Raw genomic sequence first — 13,736 nt, forward strand, 5'->3', positions numbered from 1 at the left:
GGCTCTCTGATCACCTCACCAGAGGACCACTAAAGGAGCATGGGTGGCTGGAGAAGGCTGGGATGAGGATGTTCTCTGCAAAAGTGGGATCAGAAAGAGTTCTTGGAGGGGCCCACTGTGGGTAGAGGGTAAGCGGGTGCATTTTGGAGGTGTCAGCAGTACATTAGCACCTGTGATGGTCCAGTAACTTGCAACACACTGGTAGTACAGTCGTTAGAAGGAGAGGTGGGCTCTGGAAAGAATAGCTAACACTGCTAATTGGATAGCACAGATTTTCCTATGGATATCAAGGTATGTCCAGCAAAAACTCTGAAAAACGTTCTCAGGGGCTGGAAAATGCACAATATGAAAACATCCTGATCAAGGAAATATTTCAGATTACACTATTAATAAATGACTGCACAGAAACATGCTCAGTTTCTACTGATTTCAAATTAAATTTTAAATTAACCTTATGCTTTAGCACTTCCCTAAAGAGAAATGAATTTCTGAATTTGAAACTGACAAGATCTATCAAAGTTTCTCAAAAGAGAAAAGTTATGACTTCCATAAGGTCTAACCTGCAAATACAGGCTTAACCAGATTAAATGACTGGAATGTAAAGCAAGCAAAACTTAAAACAGAATGGCAGCATGGTTCAAATATTTTAAAACAAGGATAACTGACTGTTTACAAAGGGCTGTGAAAATGTTCCGGTGTCTGTAGGTCTTTCAAACAGTAATGCTAACAGATGGGTGACATTTCTTGCCCAGAATATGCTGAATGGTATAATGATGCTCAGATGCTGTCAAGTCGTAAAATTGATTCATTATTTTTCCCCCCTTAAATAAGAAATGTTGGCTCATCTCTACAGTGAAGTTAAAAAACTGTTATTCCAAGCACCATGTTTTTTAACAATTACAGCTTCTATGGCTGACATGATTTATTCTTGCAAAGTCAAAAGATTTAAAAGCCATCATCTCCCATTGCCCATTCAAACTACCAATGTTCTCCATAAAAGGAAGATGTAGTAAGTCAAGATTTTTTGCTTTGTTTTTGCATATAGGTTTCAAGCTTCATCAGCCCAGGATCACATAACAGTAAGTGTAAGAAGTCATTTTCATGTTTAGTGTCACCTAGAAACCACAAAGATTTTTGGTAATTTGTACCAGCAGTAACACTAAGCTGGTCTCCTTAATTTCTCACTGTCTTTTCCCCTTCTGGTACTAAAAAAAAAAAAAAAGGAGAATAAAAAGTACAGACTTCTGTTTTCTAAAACCTCCAGAATCGATTTAGCTGAGACAGATTTTCCTGGACTAAGAAGTTAGATTTTAAGAAGAGGACTTGCTCCTTAGCACCACATAGCTGTGAAAACCCTCACTCGCTGAGAGAAGCCACATTCCAGTAGCGCTGCTTCAGCTTTCAGCTTTTGCATCCATTCTGCTGGGTGGACAATATCCTGAATTACAGCAATCGTTTTCAATCACACTGTTCCTGCTCTGGATGCACGTTGCTGGCCACTGCTCTTTACAACACTGTAAGGTTTCTGCAGGCTGAAAAACCTGCAGAAAGGGAACAGCCCTATTTCTGTATCACTTGCAAGATAGCCTCCTACATCTCACTAGTTACCTTACTAGTTACCTTGTCATAGTTACAAGGAGTTATTCATCCAAGTAGAAAGCTCGCACTGCTCCTCATCTCTGACAGCAGTTTCAGTAAATGCTGCCTACAAGCATCCAAAGTTGCTGTAGTGACTCCCGTTGTGCCAAACCCCATTCTCATCCCACAGTAACTTGCCGAGGTACTGGCTTTAGCAGCAGCAGCCTGTGCTGTAAATGTGCATCATCAGCTCTGCCTTCTAAAACCTGGCACTAACAAACATCATCTCCCAGCTGTCCAAAGTAAGTCAGCATGCTGCCAGCAGCGTTGCCCAGCATCAGGGCAGAAAATTGCTTTGGGTTTAAAAATTCTCAATGATCATGTCACTGGAAGCTGGGAGAAGAGGAAAATGTTTAGCAGGGAACTCTAAAAAATACCTGAACTCTTTCAGTGTTACAGAAAGAGACCCAAAGGTTTAAGTATTTATGATCATTATGTATTAGGAAAGTTAGTACTTCAATACATCATTTGTGTATTTTAATTTTGACCTTGTTTTTTATTTCTGTTCATATTTCAGGCCCTCCAAGCATGTTACAGTTATTAAATACAAAGAAAGAGCAGTTAGTTACTATCCCAGTTTTACAGACAGGGAAGCTGATACGTGGAAAGGCTAAAATGGCTTGAAAACTATCATAAAGTAAGTGTGGGGTGTAGGGTGGAAGAGAACAATCACACATCTCCCTCTCCCCTTGCCAAGCATTAACCACCAAGGTCACAGTTCCTCTCACCAATATGTCACCATAGTGCAGGTTACTCTGATTTGCTGGATGTATAAAGCTAAACACATACACAGTTTGGTTTGAATTAAATGAAAATTTACTATGTGAACTCACTGTGGAGTCCAGAAATGACCAACAAAATGATCTAAGATCTGGCAAACCCGACCTCCAAAGCAAAGTCAGCCAAACTGATCCAGGAGTGCTGCTCTCTAGGCAAGACACAGTCAGAATCCATGCCATGCATCCACCTTAGTGTGGCATTGATCTCTGGTGTGCTGAGAGGGGTGAGCTCCCCACTGCCTCATTAATGCTGACATTAATGGCATTTTGCTGGATGTAGTCTGTATGCTTGTCTATTTCGTAACACTGCTTTCTTCCAAGAAGGACAGTAGACCAGTGAAGTAGATAGCCTTGGATGAGGGGGCAGGCCTTTACAATTTAAAAAAATGAAGGAGAGAAATGCCAGTCAGGGGTGATTTAAATACAGTTGACCTTGCCAGGCAGCAGGATAAGAATCAAATTAACTGCTCCTGTTTTCTATCAGTGAGCGTTGCCATCCGATGCTACTCTATAACAAGCTACATCAACCTGAACAGCAAAGCAAAATTGCACTCATCAGTCAAGCTATCAGTGGGACTGCTTGTACACCTCTCCTTTGCTCTTGGCCTTAGATGAGGCTTGGGTTGAGGGAAGTGGTAGTACTCTTGCAAACCCCTTGTCTGTGCTGAGCTGTGGTCCTCTCCACTAGTGTTCAGGTTTCTGTCATGCCCCTCACTACCTGTAACAGCTTCCAGCCTTCTGCTCTTTTGAGCCCTGAATAACCATTTCATACTTAGCCCAGTGCTCCTCCTGAATGAGCTCTGCTGTGCAAGCTCTCAAGAGATAAAACCTTTTTCACCAGTACTCTAATTGTTGGAAAATGTTGGGGGGATTAATGTATTTATAAGTTGGCTTAGTTATTCTCGGTACAAAATGAACAGTTAGAATATTCCTGTACATCTATTTCTCATCCTGGCTCCAGGAAAACTATGTTTCTTAGACTGCCGGAGCAGGAACACCTAGATGAGGTTACACAGAAATGTGTCCAGGTGGGTTTTGAATGTTCGGCAGGGGGATTGGACTAGATGATCTTTTGAGGTCCCTTCCCATCCCTAACATTCTGTGATTCTGTGATTCATTACATCTACAAAAAGATCCTCAGTACTCAGCTTGTGCAATGCAACGTAGACACTGTATACTGTTCTCCCACTGGATTTAAAAATACATCATGCTCTATTTGTCTCCCACTAAAATGACTTACACAAACACCCCAAAATAATTGTCCTTCTAGACTGAATGTGCCTGTGTTCTCCCGTGTGGTCAGAAAGACATTTTACTCTTTAATCAGTTACCACACTTTATATGCATCCTAACAGAAAGCAAAACTTTGTTTTTACAATTAAATAGGTCCTAAGGATAGATCTTAAAAACTCCTGAGGTGACCTTTTCCCTGTTGTGCAAGATTGCATAACTCACAGACTGATGGGATCAGATGTTTGCTATTTACCTAGCTCCATAAAGACATGATACAAATTTTAGTAAACTTTACAGAGTTTTCATGGTAAATTATAAATTTTTTTCACCACCACCCCCTCTATATTTAGCTGTTGGAGAACATGGGTAACAGTCTGTTCTGCTGTTCAATGCTATTCGCTTTCATCCTCCCACATCCTGTTTTCCTGGGCCTCACATTTTTAAGCTGTAGCCAAGAAGCAGCCTGAGAGTAGGACAGCAGTTTTCAGTCAGAAAGGGATAGTCAGCAATTGTTCAGGGATAATGAGCAAAATTAATTTCAGACAGTGCAGTTGGTTGCGGTAAAGATGGTGCGTGTTGCCAAAGAGCAGAGGGAAATAGTAAAAGCTGTTGTTTTCTGTTCTGCAGAATCAGGAATTTAATCATGATGGAGAGGAGCAGAGAAGCCCTGTGCCTGCCCCACGGCAATGACAGGAGAATTCTACCCTCTTTTTGGCAGGAACTTGTTGCCATCTGGAAACAGGAGTGCCTACATCCCAGTGCTGACCTACTGGGATTCTCAATAGGCAGTAATGCAAGCATTTGACAAAAGGCTCCCAATTAATTATAGCTACAAGTTTAGCCTCTGCCTCAAGTTTCTGTAAGGATTACAGGCACAGGCACTTCTAGGGAACAATAGGAGTAGTGATGGGAAATCTGACTTCTGCTTCTTTCTCTCATCTCCTGCTTGCGAAGAGACTTTATTCCAGTTGCCGAGGAAGGGCCTGCAGCAATGTCACCTGCTACAATGTCACCTCCAGCAGTGCCACCCGCTCCGCTGAGCCTCTGGAACCAGCAATGAGCTGGTCTGTATCCTGTTCTCCTACCAAGGAAGCAGAGGTTTGTCAGCAAACTGATCCCTTGGTTTTCAAAATACGAATGTGAGCACAAACCTAAAAATCCCAAACATCTTTGAACATGCCCTCCAAATGATCTGCTGTGTTCATCATTTGATGGGTAGTCCACTATACCTTTGGCATACCTTAAGCCACTAGGTTAAACGTTGGTTTACTTGCATTTGTGTCCTTCCTGTGTTTGCAACATCCTTAACTTCTCTTTGCCATCACAAATAGTTCATCGCAATCTTTTGGGACAATTGTACTTCTAGTCTATCAAAAGCACGGGTGTCAGAACTACCCGGCCTCCTGGCTCTTGTCAAAACAGTCCTGGATCTCTGTAAACACATTCCAGTCCAACACACCAGGTGCGGTGAGGCAATCATCTTTTGCCCAATTAGTAAACATGATTTGCATGGCAAAGAGAAAAGACTCTTGCTTCCATTATGTCAATTAATAATTTCTCATAAACAGATCTCTCAGGAGGGACCAGTTCTACCTCATTTACACCAATATCTTTAATAGAAACCTTTCCGTAATCAACAAAAGTTTGATCTAAGCCTGCTTCTAAAGAGAAATCAAAAGCTTTTATTTTTGAAAATGCAGGGTAGGATTGTGGAGTTAAAAAATACTCCTGTTTTCCAAGATTCTATCAACACTATTAACAAAAAGAAGCTGACCCAAGATTAAGTGACACAGAGCAGCCAACCCACAACCTCCCTCTAGAGCAGAATGGCTGGGTGACATCACAGTTGGCCTTAGGTCTGAATATTATATGTTCTATTTTTCCTATTCTTCTGGCAGCGGAACATCATTACAGCAGCCTATGTTTCACCTTGTTGTTTGTGCCATGCTAAATTCCCTCAAGTCTGTCAAGGTTAACACCAGTTTTCTCTTCCTACTTAACCCCAAAGGAAATGTCAGCAAAATTGTGACATTTTAGTGCTTCTCTGAGATTCAGTGTGCATCCTGGCCAAGCGAGTGATCAGAACATTAAGAAGCTATTGCCAAATTGCCAACTTCCTTCTTCACACCACCTGAAAAAGGAAAGAGAGAGATCCTTTGCTTCTGCCAGGGCTGAAGAGTCTGAAAAGCATCATGGTCAGCACCTGAGATCCTCAGTGATTACATTGGGTACTGGACACTCCTGACACTGGAGCATTTGGAAGAGAAAACTCCACCTTCTCCCATGAAAGGGGGCTCAGTCCTATGTGTAATGGCAGATGCAATTAAGACAGAAAATGGGAACCAAAGATTTTGTTCTGGAGGCCTGGAACACTCTCTAACATGGGCTAATTTCCTGACAATTCTGTGACATTCAGGAATGCAGAATCACCCATTGCTAGGTGTCTTCTTAATACCTGTGATTGTTTTGAAGTCCACCCTGTAAAAGCAACACCATCCCACCTATAATCTGTAGTTTCTGCAGTGATCAGGTCATGTTACTACTGACTCCCTTAAAAATGAGTGGTTTAAGTGCCCAACAGAGATGAAACATGTGTCTTCAAGGCTCCTGACTGATCCAAAGCCAAATATGCCAGTAAATGGCAATAATAAAAAAACATAATGTGGATGGACCAGTTGTGGCTTGTTTTCCCTAGCTTTTTACTGTTATGTTTTTCATTAGTAAGAAGGCAGATCTGTTCCTCGTAACTTCATTAGCATTTATCAGAAAGCTATCTGTCATAGTGAGGCCATCAGCGTTCCCGGGAATTATATATAAAGACCAAAACAAGGAACCTCATTGAGACTAGGTTTGTAAATTTTCTTATCTTCTAACTTCTGGTAACTGTGACATGGGGCAGATGGCTAGATTTCTTTCAGTCTGATTCGATTACTACTTGTTTTTGTCTCTTCTGCAAGGGACTACATGAGACTCCACACTGAGTTAGCTGCGAAGGACCTCGTCCTAACAGTCTCACCATGGTAATCTACTCCACAATCCAGTTCCCTCTCCAGTGCTCCTAGTGAAGAAACATAAAAAGACAGTGTAGATGGTTGAAATTCAGTTAAACTAAGCATCTAAACTAGGTAGTTTGAATTTTATCTCTAGGAAACAGAAATCTCATAGCAGCAAGCATGGTAGAAATACCAACATGGACATGTAGCTTCAGTTGGGGATGGAAAACTGTTAGCAGTTCAGGTCCAAGACAGAGATTTAGCATTTAATGCTCAGACTTGCAACCTACTTCACTAGGACTTCAGGAAAACCAAATTGTCTCTTCCTGTTTTACATTTCTGTCTCTATAATTCTGTGTTTACTATTTAGAAAGCTCGTCAAACCTCTCTCAACTTTGGTCTGCTTGTGCAGTACATGCAGGGACTTAGCTTCTGCCTCGGGCAGTTTTCATTCAGCTGAAGCAGAACTGAAGGAAACAGAAGCATTTTGGCTTCCAAAATACATTGCAACTCCTTGTAATACCAGGGAATGCAGGGGAAATCCTTTGATTCATTCTCTAAACCATGAAAAGTGCTTGACAGAAATGTGTCATGTTACTGAATGGGGAAGCCAAGGCAGCACCTGAGAGCCTGGCTAAAGGCCTGTGAATGCCCCAAGGTGAGATGTCCTACCTTCGCAAATCCTTGCCCTCATTTTCCCAGAGGGAGGGATGGTGTCTATGTCCTTTGTATGTTAAAGAAACCAAAGCTGCTTCATTCTTCCCAGGCAGTGGGAAGCCCTCCCAGAGAAGTTGCCCATCAAATGAAAACCTCTGCACAAATGGAATAGGAAATTAAAATAACCACATGGATAGATTAAATGGATAGACTAAATCAACTGCAGTTCTTTTGACATTTTTAAGCTATTGCCAGCAGTGCAGGAGGACGTAGAGAGCCAGACACCCATCAGTCACAGAGTTTCAAGGAGAACACATGACTGGGAATTTGGTGCCACTGACATGCTGAACCCCACTGTTCACCCCCTTTTTTTCTCAGCTACTTCGTCCCTGTGTTGTCTAGGTTGTAAGAGCTTTGGAGCACAGTTCAGACCCATCTCATCTTGTGCACCTCCAGCCTAATTGCTGGGGGTCATTGTGAAACAGAGAAGGCCTTGACAGTGTTTAGCAAGAACTAAAACATCCCTGTGTTATCAACATTGATTTGGTCACAAATGCAAAACACAGGACCATACCAGCTGCTATGAAGAAAATTAACTCCATCCCAGCCAAAACCAGTACAGACCTGCTAGAAACTCTTCCAGGGAAAAACACCGAACAACACAGCTCAAAGCATGATTGCAGATCCAGGACAAACATCTCACCTTCTTGACCTACACCCTCTCTTCAGGACTAGCTAACGCAGCATCTTGCTATAACAGTACAGTTAATGGTCCTAATCACCAAACAGTTGTGCAACTGTATCTCTGAAATGCATTTTTCTTTGTATAAGGTGTATAAATTCAAAACTAGCAGGACTACATGTGCACTTCCAGATCAGCTAACACCAAGAGACTGAAAGAAGAGCTTCTCTGCACACAGGTTTTTATACTTTTCTTTATTCTGCTACTCAGTCTACAAGGACTCAGCCACAAACCTTGATCACTGTGTAAAGGTAAATCACGTCACCTGGGACTTCTTAAAGAGGTCTTTTTATGAGGAAGTTTGGTAAGTGTGACACAGCACATAGAGAGGTACAAATCAAGGGTCTGGAAAGTTTCAGGACTTGGTCACTGCCGTATTAGCAGTTTTATAGGAAAGTCTGAAAACCTCTGAAGAACAAATCTGATGTATGCCTGGACTCAAACATCTTCAAGACCTGGCATACGCAACCACACAGATTACCTGCAAAACTGTTTCCCTCTCCTTTTTGGTCCCTAGGTGAGAAACTGCCTCCAGGTTTGTCAGCACCTTCCCCACACACAGACATTCAAGGGAAGATTTAAACCAGCACAACTGGTAGCTGGACTTACCTGTCTAAACACACAAGTAAATAAATGGTCCTTGTGATGCACACCCCTGCAAGCCAGACTGTTGACAAGCTTTTAGGTGGGGCAACAGCTTTTTCCATTGCAGTACTTTGTGTGACCCAGTTATTTTGAAGTGGGTTAGCACACTGAAACCCATGGAGCTACTGGAGCCCATTTGTCCCCTCTGCACCTCAGCTGTGGCATTAGAAATGCCTCTCAGGTGGCTCCTGCGGTGCTGCAATTGTAGAGCTCCTGCAGATTGTGGGGAAACAATCAGGGTTTTCCTTTGTGTTATTTTTTAAAAAGACATCTACAAAGCTTTGTGTAGATGAGGTTCTTAGGGACATGGTTTTGTGACAGGTTAACAGCTGGAGTCGATAATCTTTAGTGTCTCTTCCAACCTACATGATTCTATGATTCTGTTCTTTGATTCAATGTATTTTTTGCTTAAGTACTTTTTGCCTATTTGAACAACATTATCCTTGATCAAATTTTGGAAAGTTATGGTGATATTTAGCATTTACCCCGAATTCATTTATATTTAGCTTGCTTAGGATGCCCAAGCAGAGACATCCCCAGCCTCCAGTGTCTGTCTGAAATTTTTGCCATGAACATTTTTGCTTCAAGACAGTCTTTAACTTTGAACTTAAACCGGTAACTTTCCTTATTCCATTACATTTTTAAGACACAAGGCTTTTGAAAAAGACCATTCCACCCAGAAACACGGGTTTCCTCGCCTCCCCCGGAGCACATCCCTCCATCACCCCTCAGAGACCGGCTACCGGCGTGCGGCACACCCGGCCCCGCCCCGCCTGGCCCCGCCCCGCCTGGCCCCGCCCCCGAGGCCGCGCGGCGGGGCCCGGCCGTCCCTGGTGCCACCTGGCGGCGGCGGTGAGACCGGTACCTGCCCTTCCGTACACATGGAGTGGGGGGGCGGGGAACAAAACAAAACAAAAAGGACCCACATTTTCTTCCCCCAGCTCCTCAGATGTGTGTTTCTTGTGTATTTTTTTTTGGAACTTCAGCACTTTAAAAGTTCTTAAAGACATGCGGGAAAGAAACGCACCTGCAGCGTGTGCACTGGGTGAATTGCAGGACTCGCCACATCCTGCAGTTGCTTTATTCTCCTGAAGTTCTGCTAGTGTCAGTGTCCCCATCTGTATCCAGCAAGGACGTCAGAGGAATGATTTCCCATGACGCAAACACAACTGTCTTTGAGGTGAAATACAGCCATTACCTTACATACTGAACTACACCTGGTTCAGTAAAGAAAGGTAACTACTAGGGCAGGATGGAATGCACCCCTCTTACCAGGTAGGTTCTAGCAATTACCTGACCTGGTTTGGAGCGAATCCTCTGGGGTTAAGTTTCCTTAAATTCTGGAACTCGCTCTAAAGACTATCTGTTCTCTTTAGCTTGGAGGAGACTGAGGGGTGACCTCATTAATGCTTATAAATATGTAAAGGGTGAGTGTCACGAGCATGGAGCCAGGCTCTTCTCAGTGACAACCAGTGATAGGACAAGGGGCAATGGGTACAAACTGGAACACAGGATGTTCCACTAAAATATGAGAAGAAACTTCTTCTCAGTGAGGGTAACAGAGCACTGGAACAGGCTGCCCAGGGGGGTTGTGGAGTCTCCTACTCTGGAGACATTCAAAACCCACCTGAACACATTCCTGTGTAACCTCATCTAGATGTTCCTGCTTCGGCAGGGGGATTGCACTAGATGATCTTTCAAGGTCCCTTCCAATCCCTAACATTCTGTGATTGTGTGATTCACCTTAGAGAAACACACATTGCTTAGATCTCCTGCTAATCTGGTGAAAGCAGCTCAAATATCTGCTCAGAAAGTAGACAGGTCAACCTAGCTCTGCTGTGTATCCTCCAAGCAAAATATAGTCTGCACTTGGCAGATATTCTAATTGCACAAGTGTGCCTACGTTTGAAATAGCCTCATGGGGGTTATTTTTTCATTTTATTATTCTCAGAGAGGAATTTGTGACAAATGCCCTCACATCAGCAGGATTTTGGAAAAGGAAGTAGATTGAATGCAGCTTTTACCAGCCACCATCTCTGCCCTACATCACACACAACAATCATCAACATCCTGGCTGAAGAACACACAGAAAGCCAACTCACAGAAAATAACACATATTGAAGCTCTTTTTATTTGTCTGTCTAGAAGCTGCCCACCAGGTTCTTCTCTGTTTTGAGGTTGTTGCTGGCTTCCTATTTCTGGATAGCAGAAATGTAGTCTGAGATTTTTTGTAATTCCATATGCAGTGAGTGCTCACTATTTCCTCTTTTTTTTTTTTTTTTTTTTTTTTGGATTTGTATTTCTCAGTTTCCTGACAAACAGAGCAAAGCAAGATCCAGTGAAGATCTTAAATGCAGGAACCTGCCCTAGAGTGTTCTACAAACCCTGATTTGGTGCCCAGATTTGCTATTTTAGGAACAATGACAGTTAGGGGTCTCAGTGTGCCAGAGCAATCAGTGTTCAAGGCAGAGATCCCATCTTAAGTCACCAAGCCAAGTCATCAAACAGGAATGTGCAAGGGGAAATCCCATGCCTTTGTGGGATGTCGTCACCTTGTGCTAAGTGTAAAGAAAGGAAGCTCCTACACTCAGTATCCTGAGCTGTGAAATAATATTATGCCTCCTGAAAATAGGTATTAAAAGCAAGAAGGGCTCAGTTTCATCTTAAGCAAGATCACCAGGTGGGAATGGTCTCACCAGTATATTTGAAAGGTTGGATCATTCACCCAGGAACTGGGTCACAGAATTTAATGTCTTCCTCTGCCCAAGGAGGAATCCAAATCCATGCCAATTGGAATGTCCCACATGCTGGGAACTTTTGAGTCTATATAGCAATTCAAGGAGGAAGACTTTCCATCTCTCTTGAAGAACACAAGAGGAAGCAACTGCGTAATTTCTTCTTAGCAGTGAGAAGTAATCTTTTCTTGTCTCTGCTCTCAGTACTGGTTATTTATTTTATTCATAAATGTAAATGCCAGCTACAGTGGAAAGAATGGTGCCTCCTGTGGATGCTCTGTAGAACAGAGCAGGCAGCACATGATTTGCAAGGAAACCAGACTTGTCACTATGTATTGAGGCATTCTCAGAACAGGAAAACTGAGAAAACGCTTAGGGAGATTAAGGAACAAAAAAAAATTATTTCTGGATCCCAGCCAGGCTGAGACATAATTGAAGTATATGTCCTGTCAAGACTCAGGCATTGCCAAACCTTAACCTATCATTTTCACTATTTCAGTACCTCAGTTCCACACACACCATACCTCCAGCCATTGAAAAATATTTTCAACATTTTTTTTTTTCTTTCAACAAAATAATAGGAACCATAGAAGACAAAGACATTCCACAGAAAAAGTTGTCTCAGGGAAGAGAAGTATTCATAGCAACCATGTGAGAAAAACCACCATACTATTACAGTTTGAGAAAGCAGAAGGGCTTGAACCAAGCACATAAATCTGGGGATAATCCAAAGATAGTAGCAAACCTTTATTTCAGCTGTTACCACTGAAGATGATGTAGAACATGATGAGTAGGAGGACATAGCCAAAAGGGTTCAGGGGAATGGATATGCTAAGCTATAAATTGCTATCCATGATTTGGAAAGAGAGAATGCAATCACAGAGAGAAAAAATAGACTAAAAATGAGAACAAAGTTTCTCATTATTGGAGAGTTAAAGCTCTGGAAAGGCCTTTCAATAGCAGAAAGTGCCCAAACCTGGCTTTTTTTAAGAGCTTCATAAATTAGCGAAAGTGATTATATTAAAGACTGGACCAAAATGGCCCTAGATATCCTTAGCAATTATAGGTTCATGTTTATGGACCAGGGAACAGAGACTCAGCAAAGTCTCTGAGAGGCTAATCACCATCACCCTTCTGTGTGATCAAAAAAGCTGTTAGGGTAGAATCAGATTTCAGCCAGATCAAATAATAGTGCAGACAAAGCCAAATTTTTGTTCCAATTCTTCGAATTTTACATTACATATGGGTGAAGTTCCCATTCTTGGCTGTGGTCTATAATTAATATGTTCCATTCAAATTCTGGACCATCTCCTTGTGTCCTTCATGATCGCATGTAGGCACGAGTCCCTGAAATGAGCGGGAACATTTTGTTACCATCGTACTCAAAAATGGATGCTGCCAGCTATCCTCCATGTCCTGCCACCATGAGGAGACTGTGATACCAGAGCAGGAGGCTGTGAAGCCAAGAAAGCAGTAACACCTCACATGCAGTGATGGGAAGGTTGCCCCTTCTACAAGGAGTGCTTCCCCCTTTTGCTAGAGCACAAAAGTGCCTTCAAGGCCTGGAAACAGTGTTCACATTGCACTCGTGCTTGGGCATGTAGCCACAGTACAGACTTCTTGGTTTCTGGGCTGGTGCATCAGGAAAAAAAAAAGCAAATACTGGTCCTTGCATAATTTTCCCTATGGAGTTTCTAGAAAATGTGGGCTCTGTTTCTGGAAGGACAAGTGTGCTGGAAGATAAAGCTGATACTGCCCAGGTTCCCTGGAACACTTTTAGATCACTGTAAACAACCTGATCTTTCTCCGAATCAATGGCTCAAGATTCACAAATTTTTAGAAGTTATGAACACCATAGGTAGAATGAGGATGTGGACCTAGTAGCAATTCTGTAGAGATAATAATATCAGTAATTCATATTTTGCTTTGAGTTTACTTTCTTTTTAAAATCTAGCCAAATAAAAGCAGCCCATTTTTTTCAGAGAAACCAAAATAATCAAGAGATCTGTCAAGACTTCTCAACTGGTTTTCTCTTTGAAGATAAATAGCGTGCTTTTATGTTCATACACAGAATCTTCTGCTGTGTAACTTCAGCCCATTGGAGACACTGGCAGTCTCTGAAAAAACAACCAAAGGGGTAGGAGACCAGCTTTAATCATTTGTAGATAATACACTGTGCAATATAGAAAGACTGGGGAGAATAATTCTACATAGGAAGTCAAAAGTACTGTATTCCTTACAATTACCCATCTTCAAAGGAAGGAAAGGCTTGATGGCATAAAAAAATAATAGTGGTACTGTAGTTATACCATAT

This window comes from Patagioenas fasciata, chromosome 3 (assembly GCF_037038585.1).
Source record: "Patagioenas fasciata isolate bPatFas1 chromosome 3, bPatFas1.hap1, whole genome shotgun sequence".
NCBI classification, from domain to species: domain Eukaryota; kingdom Metazoa; phylum Chordata; class Aves; order Columbiformes; family Columbidae; genus Patagioenas; species Patagioenas fasciata.